The sequence below is a fragment of the Phoca vitulina genome, unplaced genomic scaffold (assembly GCF_004348235.1).
Source record: "Phoca vitulina isolate PV1807 unplaced genomic scaffold, GSC_HSeal_1.0 scaffold53, whole genome shotgun sequence".
NCBI classification, from domain to species: domain Eukaryota; kingdom Metazoa; phylum Chordata; class Mammalia; order Carnivora; family Phocidae; genus Phoca; species Phoca vitulina.
Genome location: NW_022589756.1, coordinates 9594397 through 9611593, shown reverse-complemented (window position 1 = coordinate 9611593; position 17197 = coordinate 9594397). Strand labels below are relative to the sequence as shown.

Genomic DNA, 17197 nt, shown 5'->3' with positions numbered 1-17197 from the left:
TAGGGGCGCCTGGGTGGCTCAGTCATTAAGCATCTGCCTTCGGCTCAGGTCATGATTCCAGGTCCTGGGATCGAGCCCCGCATCGGGCTCCCTGCTCAGCGGGAGGCCCGCTTCTCCCTCTCCCGCTCCCCCTGCCTGTGTTCCCTCTCTCGCTGTGTCTCTGTCAAATAAATAAATAAAATCTTAAAAATAAATAAATAAATAAATAAATAAATAAATAAATAAATAAATAAATAAAATTGCTAACATCTTAGATTTGGGCTTTTATCCTGACTGTCCTTAACAGGTTATCCCAGTCTAATAACATGAATGAGCACATTTTCCTTCTTCCCCTGTGTTCTCGAAGATGTTAAATAACCCAGGCATTCTAGCCATATACTCTGCTTTTAAAACTACATAATCCCAATGGCATTTTAGATCCTAATTTCTTAACCGCTTTCCCTTCTCCATGCCTTTCATTATTCTTGATCTACTTATGCTCTTCTACCTACTTTAAAGGCAATTTTGGTAATTTCTATTTTCTTAGAAAATCATCCATTTAAACCTAATATTTTCAAATTGTAAAGTCTGACATAGCATTCTCCTTGTGACGTCCTCTGCATCTGAGGTTTGTCTCTATAGCAAGGATCCTAACTTTTCACAGCAAGGTCTTCAAAAAACTGCAGCATGTCCTTCCCACTTTCCCTTCTAAAAGTCCACCGCTCACTCTGTGCTCTAGCCACATAGAACTATTTGTCAGACCTCAGATATCCCACGTAGTTTTGTCTCTATGTCTTCACTTATGCTTTTCCCTCCCTCGAATGTCTCCTCCTGGTCTCTACACTTGATACAGTTCTACTTATCATTTAAGATTCAACTCAAATGTCAAGTTCATTGTAGCACAGAATTGATCATGCCTACCTCTGTGACTGGGTAACCCTTTGCTCATAATAATTCTCATGGGACTTCTCATATTGGGCCATAATTGTTTTTATTTCTCTGCAGCTAGATTTTCAGTTTCCTGATGACAGACTATACCTATTTAATTTCTCTTCCTTTTTAACATCCTTGTTCTATCTAATCCTAGTACTTAGCAAAATGCCTGGCACATAGTAGTAGCTCAAAAATAAGTTCTCATAGCTCCTTGCACTTGTGCTTTACAATCTGTGGTGGTATACTACACAAACACACACACACCCCTACCTATGTAACATATATTTGGTCTGTTCCCCCCACTGTATTGAGGACAGAGATCTGAATTTTTTGCTCTCCACTGTATCCCCAGTTCTCAGCATAGCACCCAGCATATGGAAAATATTCAAAAAATATCTGTTAGATGAGTACTACTTAAAGTAAATTAAGTAAGGCTGAATCTACATGAGGCAACTATTTGAGAGGTAGTATTAATCTAAGATAGCTTGAGGATTTGACATATTTAATAGAGATTTGGGGAGTGCCTGGCTGGCTCAGTCAGTAGAGCGTGTGACTGTTAATCTCAAGGTCATAAGTTCGAGCCTTATGTTGGGCATAGAGCCTACTTAAAGTAAAAAATAATAATAAAGTAAAATAATAAAGATTTGAGAGACCTTCATTCTAGAGCCACCCAAATGTGGCAGTTAGATGAGGACCCATTAGGAGGCTGGAGGAAACTCTGCCACTCTTGTGGCATAATAGCTTTTGAAACAATGGTGGCCACAACATGGAATAAAAGCTTCTGCCTCACTCCATTCAACAAACATTTACTGAGTACCTACCTTGTGCCAGGTACTTCTGGAGAGACTAAACATTCCCACATTAAGATACTTCCATCCCCAGTCATACACCCTTTCCCTTGGAAATGACACATGATATGCTAACGGGTATGCCAAAAAAAAAAAAATTACCAAGAAACCTGTCTGATGGTCCCTCCCTATGATGATTCTGCTTGCTACAGGAGAAGAGATGGATGAATCATAAATGGAGTTAACCTGGGAATCTATTTTATATATTTTGAGGACCTAGCATCCCATTGTTTTCGCTTTTACAAAGTATTTAAAAGGAGACAAGATTAAGTGGCCCTGTGAGAGAAAACTATACAGTGGTAAGCATTGCAATGAGGGAAGGAGCCAGGATGAGGTGGAATGATTTACGTTCACAGGCCACATAAGCATTCCAGATGGCCCCAAATTGGTCATTCAGCACCTATTCGACATCATTCACCGTACGTTGACACACCATGATCACACAGCCTTGTAGCGAGTACCAAGGCATGACAGAAGCTCGGTCCAGATGATCAAAGTGAACCCATCACAGCCCAGAAGCATTCTGCCTGTCTCTGGATATAAGAGAAACTCTGTTGTCCTATGGGGGTCTAAGATGCTCTATGTAGTCAAATCGAGCAAATAAGAAATTTTCAGACTTGCTTGACCTCTAGACCTCTAACTAGGACAGTGATGATCTGGCTTTTCCTGGCACTTGTCAGACTGCACCTAGATAAAATGTTGTTCCACAGTCTGCATGGCCCTCTGTACTACAGAAGTAGCTAAATTAGAGTGGGTTAGAGGAAAGCCAGGCAACTAAATCATGTCATATATAAATGGTTGAATACAGAAGGGATATTTTTCAAATATGTGAAAGGCTGCCACATATCAGAATTAGATTTTGTTCTGTGTGACCCCAAAAAGGTACAAGGAGGATCAGCACATGAAAGTAATAGGAAGAAAGATCACAGCATCACAGCTCTATAGAATAACCTACCAAAGATAGCACAGGTCAGCCAGCCTTGGCGAAAGTGAGATCTCTATTGTGAAAACCAAGACAGTCACTTGACAGATTCTGCAAAGGAGACAGAAGGATCAAAGGAGGTGATTTTCCTGGATAATATTTAAGTTATTGTCCAAATATGAGAGCCCATTTTAAAAAGCACAGCAAACAACTAAAGAGAATCTTCAAATGCACTCATCAGACAATGACATAGATGAACAGTGGTGGTTTTCATTTATGCTATTTCTCCTAACTAAACTGTTCCCATTTCTAGCCAGCAGTGACTTATTTAAATCTCTCTTGGCTGCTGGAGACACCTCTGATGTGAATCTTAGTGGGCAAGAAGATGGGAAAAGAGGCTAGAGAGCAAGCCACAAATCTGGACAATCCACATCTATGAAAAAAATCACCCAGGAATGATTAAGAATTGAGCAAAATGAAATGGGGGGTGGCGGAGCTTGCTTCTAATAAAATCTGTACTTAAAAACCGGAAGAATTTCTGCAACTCAGAAGTACCCTTGTTAACAATGAAATCTTGTTTTACTCCAAAAAAAAAAAAAAAAAATACTGAAATAGGCCAAATCTTGCTTGTTTCAAACCCAGCTTCCAATAGATAACTAAGTAATTTTGAGGGTGCTAGAGGGAACGGAGTGGGGCCTAAATTGTGGGCCTCGGTGACAGCAATGTCATAAAACTGGACAGGAGCTTAGTAAATGTCTGTTGGATGCATGAATCACTCAATGAGTCAGTCAGCCTTGGCCTCACATCTGAGAGCCAGGGATTAACTGAAATCTAGGCTCTTGGGAATAAGAGATGATAGAACCTACTAAGAGCAAATGTGCTAAGTATAACAATACCTATAAATATGTTGAAGTCAGAAATTATGGTAACCTATCTTTCACTGGCTAGTGATGGTAAAATCCAGAGCTAAATAAGGTCACATTCAGACTGGTTTTGGACTGCATGCTACCATTTCATCACTCTCCTGGACAATTCAACCATTGGTGGAGAAAGAAGGCAAATAAACCTCATGAAATTAATGACTTCAGCTCCTCATTTCAGTTCTTCACAATATATACTGAACTACTATCAGAGACAAACTGTTCTTGAAAAACAGCATGATATATTTTCAAAATGTGTAAATTCAAATGCTAAAAGCACATCATAAGGAAAAAGAAAGCATGCATACACTTCAGCATTTTAGTACTCCAAATATTAATTTAAATAACATTAAAATTAGGTGCTAGGAAGAGAAGGGTTAAAACTGATATACTGTCTGATGTTGAATTGTCTGATGTCTCTGGTTCCTTTGCCAGAGTATTTATTTTAAAGTCAGGCACTACATGCATTGTATCTCCTGGTCTTCATTTGTCTTTTGCTATGCTCAACAATTTTAATGCCAAGAGGAAGAAACTAAGTAAGAAAGGGAATGTGCTGGTCTGAACCTGGAGAGCTGATCTAATTGAACTGAAAAAATTAAAACCCTTCTCCATCTGTTCAGTACACCTGCTGATGGAGCACTACCACAGGTAGGGAGGAAATCCATCAGAGACCAGTTATAAATAGATTTTTATTTCATCTGCTAAAAGCTTGGCAGCCGAGGTGGGAGGGCTGCCCACCCTGGCAGCAGGCAAAAGCTCTGAGCTGCTTTTGTGTTTAGGTGAAAGGAATAAGGAGACAGAAACCAACAACAACAAAATAAAGTAAATTTACCAATAACTCATTTGACAAGCAACCAGCAGTCATTAAGTTTGCTTAAAACGTGTCACGCATTTCTGAGAAGTGCTGGGGAGATAAAAGATCAGTCACACCCCCTTGTGAGGATGGTACAGAAATCTGATGGGAAACAGACATGTTCACCCATCAGTTCTGTATACAAAGTTTGTATGTTTCAACTTCCCTTGTGACATTCATAAAATTAAATCAAGAGGGCGGAGCATACTGATAGCATGATACTGTCAACTTTATTGACATGCCGTATCTTTCTGAGGATAAGGTCGATGGAGATCCTAAATGCACCAAAATGTAAACTGAAATCAAATGTTTTCATGGAAAAGAGAAACCAGCAGGCCCAATCCATGAACTATCCATCTATGGTGAGACCATGAGTGGTTAGAAGCATTAGGATCCCTCCTTGTACGTGTAAGTCAGAGACAGGAACTCCTTGTCACACCCCCTTCAGCCTCTAGAATGGCACCTCACACCTAGAGGGAGGGCAGCAAAGAGCAGACAAGTTCATTCAACTGACAAGTTCATTCAAGCAAGGGAAGCAACAAAACAATCTTCCTCTTTGAGTAAAAACGGGATCAATGGATGCCTCAAGAAAGGACTGATGTGAATATTCAGATCAGATACTTAAGTGCAAAATGTCAAAGACTGTATTTCCAAATAGGAACCATGAGAAGAAGGGTGGGGAAGAGAGAAAAGGAGTATGTTTCATTTCACTGGAGAAACTTCCTGATGCCCTTCAAGGACATTAAGGATATTACCAACAAGATAATGACCCACTATTCTGTCACCACCAAGGACAACAAGAGAAATGGGATCAAACTGTGGCAAGGGAAAATTGGGTTAAATATGAGGAAGAATTTCCTGACAGCAAAGGTATTAAACACTGAAAAGGGAAACTAGAGGCGATTAAGGATGCTCTCTGGAGGTCTTTAAAAAAGTCGAATAGCTTGGCAACTATCTCGGGGTAATTTAGGTACAGTTCCGCCCGCTCCTCTGGCCTTTATCAGTGCTCTAATTCATCCCCTGGCCCAGACAAGACACATTCACCATGGTAAACTACTGTCACACTCTGTTCAATAATGAGCTCTCCGAAGGAGAATAAGCATTAATAAAATGGCAAAAGCTCTCTTGGAAGTAAAATTCATTTTTCTTTATTTAAACTGCACATTGGGTTTTTGTGGTTTTCTTTTCCTTTTTCTTTTTTTTCCCTAACACTTACATCTAGAAATAGCCAAACAAAGCTCATCTCCACTGATGTTATTCCAAAGCATTAAAGGGAATCCAGGTGGAAGATTAAGTGTGGAGAATGTTCTGAGTCAGAGTTCCACAGAATAATTTATTATGCACCTCTTTGCTAGGTACTGTTTAGCATGGAGCACTGCTGTCCAGAAATTCTAGTTCTGCTTCTCAGAAGCCTAAAAAAAGGAGCTTCCCATTGGTTTGGCTACAAAGAAGCAAACTAAATGATCTCTAACATTCTAAAATTCTGGAGTCTTTGTTTATTTTATGGCTCTCTACTCAGTGTCATATTAAAAAACTTCAAAAGTCTCACTTTCAAAGAGGTCCATGTTCTTTAAAATATTTGAATTTTAATTCTCCCTTTATGTTGAAAAGGGAAAGGAGGATTTTTTTTTTATTAACATATAATGTATTATTTGCTTTAGGGGTACAGGTCTGTGATTCATCAGTCTTAAACAATTCACAGAGCTCACCATAGCACATACCCTCCCCAATGTCCATCACCCAGCCACCCCATCCCTCCCATCCCCCTCCACTCTAGCAACCCTCAGTTTGTTTCCTGAGATTAAGTCTCTTATGGTTTGTCTCCCTCTCTGGTTTTGTCTTGTTTCATTTTTCCCTCCCTTCCCCTATGATCCTCTGTCTTGTTTCTCAAATTCCTCATATCAGTGAGATCATATGATAATTGTCTTTCTCTGATTGACTTATTTCGCTTAGCATAATACCCTCTAGTTCCATCCACGTAGTTGCAAATGGCAAGATTTCAATTTTTGATGGCTACCTAATATTCTATTGTATATATATTATATACACCACATCTTCTTTATCCATTCATCTGTCGATGGACATCTAGGCTCTTTCCATAGTTTGGCTATTGTGGACACTGCTGCTATAAACATTGGGGTGCACGTGCCTTTTTGGATCACTACATTTGTATCTTTGGGGTAAATACCCAGTAGTGCACTTGCTGGGTTGTACAGTAGCTCTATTTTCAACTTTTTGAGGAACCTCCATACTGTTTTCCAGAGTGGCTGCACCAGCTTGCATTCCCAACAACAGTGTAGGAGGGTTCCCCTTTCTCCGCAACCTCGCCAACATCTGTCATTTCCTGACTTGTTGATTTTAGCCATTCTGACTGGTGTGAGGTGGTATCTCATGGAGGTTCTGATTTGGATTTCCCTGATGCCGAGTGATGTTGAGCACTTTTTCATGTGTCTGTTGGCCATTTGGATGTCTTTTTTTTTTTTTTTAAGATTTTATTTATTTATTTGAGAGAGAGTGAGAGAGAGCATGAGAGGGGAGAGGGTCAGAGGGAGAAGCAGACTCCCCACTGAGCGGGGAGCCCGATGTGGGACTCGATCCTGGGACTCCAGGATCACGACCTGAGCTGAAGGCAGTTGCTTAACCAACTGAGCCACCCAGGCACCCCATTTGGATGTCTTCTTTGCAGAAATGTCTGTTCATGTCTTCTGCACATTTCTTGATTGGATTATTTGTTCTTTGGGTGTTGCGTTTGATAAGTTCTTTATAGATTTTGGATACTAGCCCTTTATCTGATATGTCATTTGCAAATATCTTCTCCCATTCTGTCAGTTGTCTTTTGGTTTTGTTGACTGTTTCCTTTGCTGTGCAAAAGCTTTTTATCTTGATGAAGTCCCAATAGTTCATTTTTGCCCTTGCTTCCCTTGCCTTTGGTGATGTTTCTAGGAAGAAGTTGCTACGGCCGAGGTCGAAGAGGTTGCTGCCTGTGTTCTCCTCAAGGATTTTGATGGATTCCTGTCTCACATTTAGGTCTTCCATCCATTTTGAGTCTATTTTTGTGTGTGGTGTGAGGAAATGGTCCAGTTTCATTCTTCTGCATGTGGCTGTCCAATTTTCCCAACACCATTTGTTGAAGAGACTTTTTTCCATTGGACATTCTTTCCTGCTTTGTCGAAGATTAGTTGACCACAGAGTTGAGGGTCCATTTCTGGGCTCTCTGTTCTGTTCCATTGATCTATGTGTCTGTTTTTGTGCCAGTACCATACTGTCTTGATGATTACAGCTTTGTAATAGAGCTTGAAGTCCAGAACTGTGATGCCACCAGCTTTGCTTTTCTTGAAAAGGAGGATTTTTAAACGAGGACCCTCTTCTTCTCCTGTCATACCTGTCATTACACTTGATTGAATTTAATTGCAGTCTTTCTGCACCGCCATATGATAAGCTCCATGAAGGCAGTGTGTAGGTTGTGTCCATTACTGTATCCTCATCACTTAGCTCTAATAGACAGTTAGATATTAAATGAATGATGGATTGACCTCTTGAATGAATGAATGAATGAATGGAGGGCAGAGGATTTACCTAAGTACGAGGTCCCAAGTGTATATGGGAAGGGCTCCTATAATAGTAGCAAGCTGCTCTTCTAGTGACCCCATCACGGAGTGAACAAATGCCAAATAATGGAATGAACAAGGGATCTGGAGGCAGAAGACTTGATTTGGCTGTAATGTCACTAAGCCAGCACTTCACCTCTCTGAGCCTCAATTTTCTCACCTGAAACGTGGGGTGTGTGCGAGTGTGTCTGTGTATGTTTCTCAGAGGGTTGTGGTAATGTAGATAACATAGGAAAAACAGAGTTTTTAATTAAATAAAGGACAGTTACTCTTTTCACACATTCTTTATTGAGGTTTCCATAAAACTTTTAAATCGTGAAGTAGTGGTACAGAGATGGTGACTGATGCCAACTGCTGATTCCAGGAAAGAATTCAGTAAATGGAAGAAGGAAGTATTACCAAAGTTCAGCCAGGGACAGAACATATAGCTGGTTTCCTTCTGTGTTGTCTGGAGGCTCATTCACCGCACTAAATAGGAAGCAAGTATAATGAGGGAAACATGCATTGAGCCAAGCACACGGCCACTGCCTTTAAGAAAGGCAAATCTGTAAACTCCAAACCAGGACTTTTTCCTTAAGATTTGGATTTGCAAGTCCAGTCTTCCACCAGTTGTTCATTTCTACCTAGAACTTTACCTACCTACCCTTGCTCATGGCAAACTATCCTCCTACAGGCAGAGGTGCCAAATGTCTTGAACAACCAAACGCCTGTCAGTAAAGTGAAGAGAGCATACTTTCACATTCAGATTTTAAAACAGATATATAATTATATGTAATTATCAAAGCAGTTACAAATAAATAGTAACCGGCAGGGAAAGGAGGGCTCAATATACAACACCCAGCACGGCCCCCAGTCCTTCTGGTTTCTCAATCCTCTGTGTGTTCTTTTGTTTTGCAAAGTGATTTGGGAGATTAGGTGGGATTTTTTTTAGGCGGGACAGCAAGGAAAGTTGTTGAATAAGTGCTACTTGATTGCACAACAAAAGATACCCAAAGAGCCTCAGCCACAACTCAATTCCACTTGGCCCAACAGTTTGAATTTCTCAATTAAGTTATTTTGTTAGCAAGAGGACTGGTTAGGGAAAGGAGAAAGTGCTTACTGCACCGAGTTTATTCACTGTATAGAAATCACTGTAATAAGATCAACAGAACATTCTAAGGGCCCAAGAACTCCAATTTGCTAATGCTGCTGATGCAATGGGAATGTGCCCATGTTATTGGTGTGCTGTAGGAGGTTCTGCAAAAAAACAAAATAAAACTTCACAATACTCACTTATTCAATAATTGGTACTCAGAAGCTCTGAATCTGCCCAATGATTTCAACTGACCAAAAGTCTATGTGAAAATTAAGAAGCTTTATCCTCTAGATATTAATTAAGGGGATAAAATTCTAGTTCATTCAAAGAAATATTAGCCTCGTTAGCCCTCTTTTGCCACATCCAAAAGCATGGATTCTTGTATTATCACTAAAACCATCTTTGAGAATAAAAAATCAAAGTATTCTAATTTTTCAAACATATACCATAGTTGATTTCAAAAGCTGCTGTAAGGAAAATAAACTAATCAAAGACTGAGAAGATATTTTAACCCATATAATAAAGGATTGGCATATAAATGCACTGCTAATTAATAAAAATAAAACAACTAAAAGGAAAAATGTGCAAAGGATAGAGAATGTACAGAAAAGGTAATCTAAATTGTCAACATAAAAGGATGCACAAACTCACTAAGTAATCAGGTACACAAATTAAAATAACAACAAAATATTTCTTGCAGACCAGATTGACAAAATGTCCAAGTCTGATACCACCAAGTAGGAGATACAGAAATATGATAGTGCCCTAATGTTAACTGGTACAAATGCTCTGAAGAATAATTTGGTATTATTGAGTAAAGTTAACGTATTTGGCAACTCAACTCCATTTCTAGGTAATTCCCTTAGAGATCGAAAATATGTACAGAAGACATGTGCAAGGTGTCCATTATAGCACAGTTAGCACACGGCAAAAATGAAATGTCCACCACGGAAGAATGGATAATCGAAAATGAAATGCTCTGCGGCATTAGACCTGTAGTAGCAACATGGATCAATCTCAGAAATATCTAATCTCATCTGCAAAAAGACAGCAACGATATAAAATCATTTTATATGCATTTTAAATTATGCAAAACAACAGTTACATTGTGTATAGTTACCTATACATGTAGTAATACTACAAAAATGTACATAGAAATGTTCTACACCAATTTCAGGGGTGAAAGGATAGGGCTTTAGTTATATTCCTAATGTTTTATTTTTCTTAAAAAAAAAGATCTGGAGCAAATAAATATGGCACTTGTTAGTTCTGGATAATGAGTATAGGGGTATTCACTCTGTTTTATTCAGTACTTTGCTATGTATTTGAAAGTTTTCATAATTAAGACTTTTTAAAGCATTTTAAAGAGATAGGTATATAACCCATAATCTATTGACACAGAATACTGGAAATCCTACAGAATCAGATACATTATCTTTACCCACCACAGTCATATGCTTGAAGTAGCTAGACTAGATAATTATCTCTCCTATTTGTGTAGTATCTATCAGTTAAATTGCCTTCAGTTGTATTACCTCATTTAATATTCTTAACAACCTTTGATTTAGTATTATGACATCCATTTTTTTGAGACAAAAAGTCAACTTTTAGACTTTCAGAGTTTTTCCCAAGATCACCCAGTTAGTAAGTGATTCAGTACTGGGATCTGGTACTGTTAATACTATACCACAGATGACCACTAGGCATCTCAAAAATCTGTTATTCTGAAGTTATATGCATCATCTTTAAGGTCTGTGTTATCAACTTGAAACCACAGGTGTGAGTTAGCAAATGAAATGAAATGCTTTATCACTGCATTTTTTTCAAGCCTCCCGTCAAATCCATTTCTTCTGAAGATTTCTAATATACTGACCTCTTCTAAAAATAAGTTATAAAAGTCTGATAAAACCCAGCATATTATTAATGGGAAAAATGGAAACCTTGTACAGGTAGGTTTTTCTCTCCTTTAAAAAATAAATTTTTAAAGTTAATAAAGTAGAAACTATAATCTTGTTTCTTCACTTCAATGTGCTAATGGTAAACACATACTAATCTTTGGGAAGTAGGTGATTAGAGAGGGCTAGTGAGAACTCAAACATCGTGAAATAACTTATCAAACACAAATAGCACCAACAATAGAAGCTAAATTTAATGATAACAGCTAAGGGACTATTCAGGCTATTTCACCAAGTACAAAACTAATAATCTAAATAACAGTACCACCAATGGGGAACCTGAATTTCACAGGGCAGTAATAAGGCACCCCACCCGCCCCGCCACCGCAAGCTGTAAATAAAAGCCAGTGAGGAACCTGGACTTCCACTCCCACCTTGCAATAATGATGAAGTGCTCCCTTTTCCTCTACAGATATGTTGTCAGAGGAGTCTATTAAAACAGAAGATTTAGGGGCACCTGGGTGGCTCAGATGGTTGAGCATCTGCCTTCGGCTCAGATCATGATCCCAGGGTCCTGGGATCATGCCCTGCATCGGGCTCCTGGCTCAGCGAGGAGCCTGCTTCTCCCTCTCCCTCTGCCTCTCTCCCTGCTCATGTTCTCTCTCTCTCTCTCTCTCTCTCTCTCTCTGTATCTCTGTGTCTCAAATGAATAAATAAAATCTTAAAAAAAAAAAAAAACAGAAGATTTAGGGGCACCTGGGTGGCATAGTCAGTTAAGCATCCGACTCCTGATTTTGGCTCCAGTCATGATCTTTGGGTCATGGGACCGAGCCCTGTGTTGGGCTCTGCACTCAGCACAAGTCTGCTTGAGATTCTCTCTCCCTCTCCCTTTGCCCCTCCCCCCATGCTCGTGCACATGCTCTCTCTCTCAAATAAATAAATAAATCTTTTTAAAAAACACAGAAGATTTAAATAAGATCCAGAGTCTCATAACACCCAAAATGTCCAGGATCTAATCAAAATTACTTATTCTACCAAGGACAAGGAAAATTTCAACTTGAATAAGAAAAGACTATCAGCAGATCCCAATACCAAGATGACACAGATACTGGAACTACCTGAGAAGGATTTTTAGAGCTGCCACCATAAAAAAATGTTTCAATAAGCAATTATGAACAGACATGAAACAAATGAAAAAATAGAAAGTCTCAGCAAAGAAACAACAGATGAAATACATTAACTGAAATTAAAACTCACTAGGTGGGCTCAATAGCAGAATGAAAATGACAAAGAAAAGAATCAGTGACCCTGAAGATAGGAACAACAGGAATTACCCAGTCTGAACAACAAAGAAAAAACAGAATTTAAAAAAAATTATCAGTGTCAAGTACTTGTAGGACTATAACAAAAGATCTATCATTCATATCATCCCAAGTCCTGGAAGGAAAGGAGAAAGAGGGCAAGCCTTAAAAAATTACTCAAAGAAATTGTGGCTGAAAAATTTGCAAATCTGGCAAAAGACAGGGACACTTGGCTGGCTCAGTCATAACAGCACACAACTCTTAATCTCAGAGTGGTGAGTTCAAGCCCCACATCGGGTGCAGAGATTACTTAAAAATACATAAATAAACTTTTTTTTAAAATCTGGCAAAACACATAAGCCTACATACTCAAGAAGCTGAGTGAACCCAGGATAAAGCCAAAGAAATCCATGCCAAGCCACATCACAATCGAACTCTTTGAAAACTAAAGACAAAGAGAAAATTTTTGCAAGTAGTGAGAGAGAAACATCATCTTATCTAGAACGGAAAAACAACTGGAATAACAGCAGATTTCTCACCAGAAACCACAGAAGCAGAAAAAAGTGGTACAACATTTTTCAAGTGCCGGAAAAAAAGGGAACTGTTAGCTTAGAATTCCATATCCAGCAAAAATATCCTTCAAGGAAAAGGGAAATCAAGACATTCTCAGCTGAAGGAAAACTAAAAGACTTGTTACCAGCAGACTGACCCTAAAAGAATGGCAAAAGGAAATTCTCTAAACAGAAATGGTCAGAAGGCTAAGAAACCACTTTGTGTTAAAAATGAAATATGACGATTATATTCCATAATACTGTATAAATACTATTTTATGTGAGTGATTAGAGTAGTGCCCTGGTTAACATACCATGCAAAACTCTATACTAGAAAATAATTTAGAGATGATGAATGTGGTATTTGAGTTATTTCTACCAAAAAAAAAAAAAAAAAGCTAGATATCATGAGCTCACAGTCAAGTCTATAACCTCCTATTTATTTTACCATTATCTATGCTAAAAAGTCAAACTCAACTTACATCATTTCAGCTTACAAGTTTTTCAAAAATGTAACCTGCTACAAGAGCTAATACTGCCTACTGATCCAGCAATCCCACTTTAGGGTCTATACCCAAAAGAACTGAAATCAAAGACTCATACAGATTATTTATACACCCATGCCCAAACAGCATTATTCACAAAAGCCAAAAGGTGGAAACAACCCAAGTGTCCATCAACAGAAGAAGGGTTAAAAAAAATAAAAAAAAAAAGGTCTATGCACACAATGAAATGTCATTCAGCCTTAAAAAGGAAGGAAATTTTGACACATGTTATAACATGACTGAACCTTGAGGATGTGGTGCTAAGTAAAATACCCAGTCACAAAAGGACAAATACCATATGGTTCCACTGACATCAGGTGCCTAGAGCAGTCAAATTCATAGAGACAGAAAGCAGAATAGTGGCTGCCAGGGACTAGGGGAAAGGGAGAATGGGAAGCTGTTGCTTAATGGGTACAGAGTTTCAGTTTTACAAGAAGAGTTCTGTGGATGGATGGTGGTGATCACCGCACAATGAGAATATGCTTACTGCGGTTGAACTGTGCACTTAAAAGTGGTTAAGACGGTAAAGTTTATTTTTTTTTAAAGATTTTATTTATTTATTTGACAGAGAGAGACACAGCGAGAGAGGGAACACAAGCAGGGGGAGTGGGAAAGGAAGAAGCAGGCTTCCCACGGAGCAGGGAGCCCGATGCGGGGCTCAATCCCAGGACCCTGGAATCATGACCTGAGCCGAAGGCAGATGCTTAACGACTGAGCCACCCAGGCGCCCCAAGATGGTAAAGTTTATGTTATGTATTTTTACTACAATATTTTTTTAATTTTAACTAAAAAAAGAACAATATCTACCATTTATTGAGCACTTGCTATGTATCAGGGAGTACACTAAGAGCTTTGCATATATTTCCTTATGTCTCTTCCCAAAAAACTTTGAGGAAGATAGCATAATTTGTCTTACACATGAAGAAACAGGGTTTGCACAACTCGACCAATGTTCAACAAGTAAAAAATGGAGTCAAAATTCAAACTGAGGTTGGTGAGACTCTGAAACCCATTCTCTTCAAGCATTCCTGAGTCTCTGGGAACAATTCAATCTTTCAAGTAAGGGAAAATAACATACAGTGGCCAGCAGAAAAGAAGATATGAATGGCACTGATCTATGGAATGAAAAGGATGACATCACTACAGAGGGACTAATTCTTTAAAACCTAAACTTTAATACCAAAATATTTTACACAAAACCTCAAGATCCATACATTAGATGCATTCTAATTATATTGGAGCAAGAGATTCTTAACTATAAAACAGAAGAAACAATTTTAATTCTTAGAACATGGTGGAATACAGAACACAAACAGGTAACTTCTTTCCTCTCCTACAATTACTTCTAGAGAAATAAAATAACCTTGGCACCACCAATGACAAAATCAAGTCACGCCTTGCAGTTGGTACTGTTATTCATGACCTACTGGGTTTCAGAATAAATTCCTAACTTCAGTATTCCCTGAACCTTTTCTTTCCCTTTACCAGAATTTCTACATACCCATCTCTCCCTATTTCACCATGTTCTCTGGAACCCTGCCGATGATCACATCTCCTATCCGACCTAGATCCCATGGGCAAATACTGGAACGCTGCCCTCCTTTGCCCCACACCCTCTGACCTTCTTCAGTTCCTGCTATTCTAATTCCAAGCTTGGATTCACCCCATGCTCACTCTCTCCAGGGCCACCACTTGTACCTGGGGTGACTGTACCTTCCTGTAGCAGATCAAGGCACAGGGCTTGAGCAGGAAAGTTGGACCTGAATTTCAACCCCCTCATAATTACACACAATGTCTTGACTCTGCCCCTCCCTCTCCTGGGCCTCCCTCTCCTTTTCTGGAGAAAGACCTAAAAAGATGCAGTTCACCATGAACTGGCCTCAGCAACCCTTCATGATGTTGTATTACACTCTCAATGCTGATTTTTTTCGATACTCTAGTTTAGCCTCAAGATCCCACATCTACTCTCACTCTCTTAGTAAAGTTATTGGCAGGACTGAAGCCAGCTATTGAGCAGTGCCCTCAGCTCTCCATAAGTTTCCCTCACCACAATCTCCTCAGCCTTCTTCCCACAAGGAGCACATAAAGAAGACTTCCAACTTGTTAGACAGTCTGTTGGCCTGCTCCATCCCTAGGCCATACCACCAAGGCCTACGGCTCTGGGATCCTTTGGGGAAACAAGGAGAGGGAGAATGTAAGACAATGGAGGGCTGCCAGGAAGGGAATGAGCATTTGGGGCCATTGTGTACCAGTCAAATCCTTATTTCATATTGTCTCCAATGGTTACCTCAGGGGTTCTACCTCGGTCACAGAGAATGTGGCCCTACACGCCACTCCCCCTAAATCCATAACCAGCAACACAGACTCAGATTAAAAGCAAACATAACTGCTTTTTGTTCCTCAACCATGATGAGAAAAGTTTTCTTAATCAAATAAGCCTCAAGAAGATAATCTGCTTCACAATTTGGTTTATTCCTTCAATGAATCCATATTGGATGGCCATTATGTACCAGTGCTAGGCTCTGTCGCTAGGATTAATGAGATGCAGGTGAAAGCACTGGTAAACTATAAAGAGATACACCTTTATTGGTTATTCCTATCCTTCCCCTCCCTGCAACTATGAATTCCTTATGGGGAGAAATTATATCTTTGTCTCCCCTACATCCAGCATGGGGCCTGGCACAGAGCAGGCCCTCTGGGAATATTTGTTGAATTACTTCAGCAGTTCATACCTGCAGCTGAAACATTTCTCACCTCATGCCTCCTGCCACCAACCCTGACACAGGCCTTCGCCACCAAGGCAACCTCCAAGCTCACCTCCCTGGTTCATGTGACTTTCACCTCCCCTTAAGAATGTGAATCTATACCTTCTTTTCATATGAAAGAACAACTACATGGAATAAAGTTAGCCCACAAGTTAAAAGCTCACTCATGCCTAGAGTCAAGAGATGTATCATCCCTATGAGCCTTTATGTTAGTGAACAAAACTAAGGAAACAAAACAAAACATTAGATAGCACAGAAAGTGAACTGATTGGTGTGCTTAAAATACACAGCCCCTTAGCGAACTTACTTCCTAAGGGCCACCCTTGCTTACAGATAGGAGATTGGCCTCCTCTTCTCTTTCTCAGAAAAGAAAACAAAGAAAAACAAAAATCCCTCATAAAGAGGCTGGTGTTTTATGTTGCAGCCACATCTTCAAAAGTTCAATGACATCTACTTTGGTATCTGTAAAATCTAGCATGTGAGCTGTGGTTCGATCTTCCCTATTTAACTTCTTTCTCATGACATTTGAATTGCTTATTATACATGTCCATCAGAAGACGTGAACAACTGAAGCTTTTTGGCCAATAAGATGCAGCAACCTGAAGAATGGTCCAACAAAGTTCCCAGAGCTGTATGGACAACAGCTAATCCCCTGAGGTTTTATAATAACACTCTATAATATGTACATTGTGCAATAAAAGTTAACATACTTTAATCTATTGAAATAAATCTGACTACAGTGCTACTCTTTTCTATCTCAGCTTTTGTACTTCTATTTTAAATCTATGCTCTCTTCCATCCAAGCATGTGGTTTCCTTCCCTGTTACCCAAAATAATTTCGTCAATAAAATATTAGCATGCTTAAGTGGGTACTCAATAAACATTTGCTCAATGAATGAATAAATGACTGAATAATTATAAAATGCTGGGCTAAGGCGCCCTAAGAGGTTTCCACTAGTTTATAGAATTATGTGCTTGCATGTTCAGGTATACACATCTAAA

The 17197-nt window shown here is 39.3% G+C and overlaps 1 protein-coding gene and 1 non-coding gene across 4 annotated transcripts in view; one reads left to right on the top strand and one right to left on the bottom strand.

Moving 5' to 3' along the window:
* MSRA (methionine sulfoxide reductase A) overlaps positions 1-17197 on the bottom strand; it is a 427462-nt gene that overhangs the window by 364006 nt on the left and 46259 nt on the right. The window lies entirely within an intron of this gene.
* TRNAN-GUU lies at positions 1435-1507 on the top strand. Its single transcript has one exon. It is a non-coding gene; the product is annotated as a tRNA-Asn (tRNA).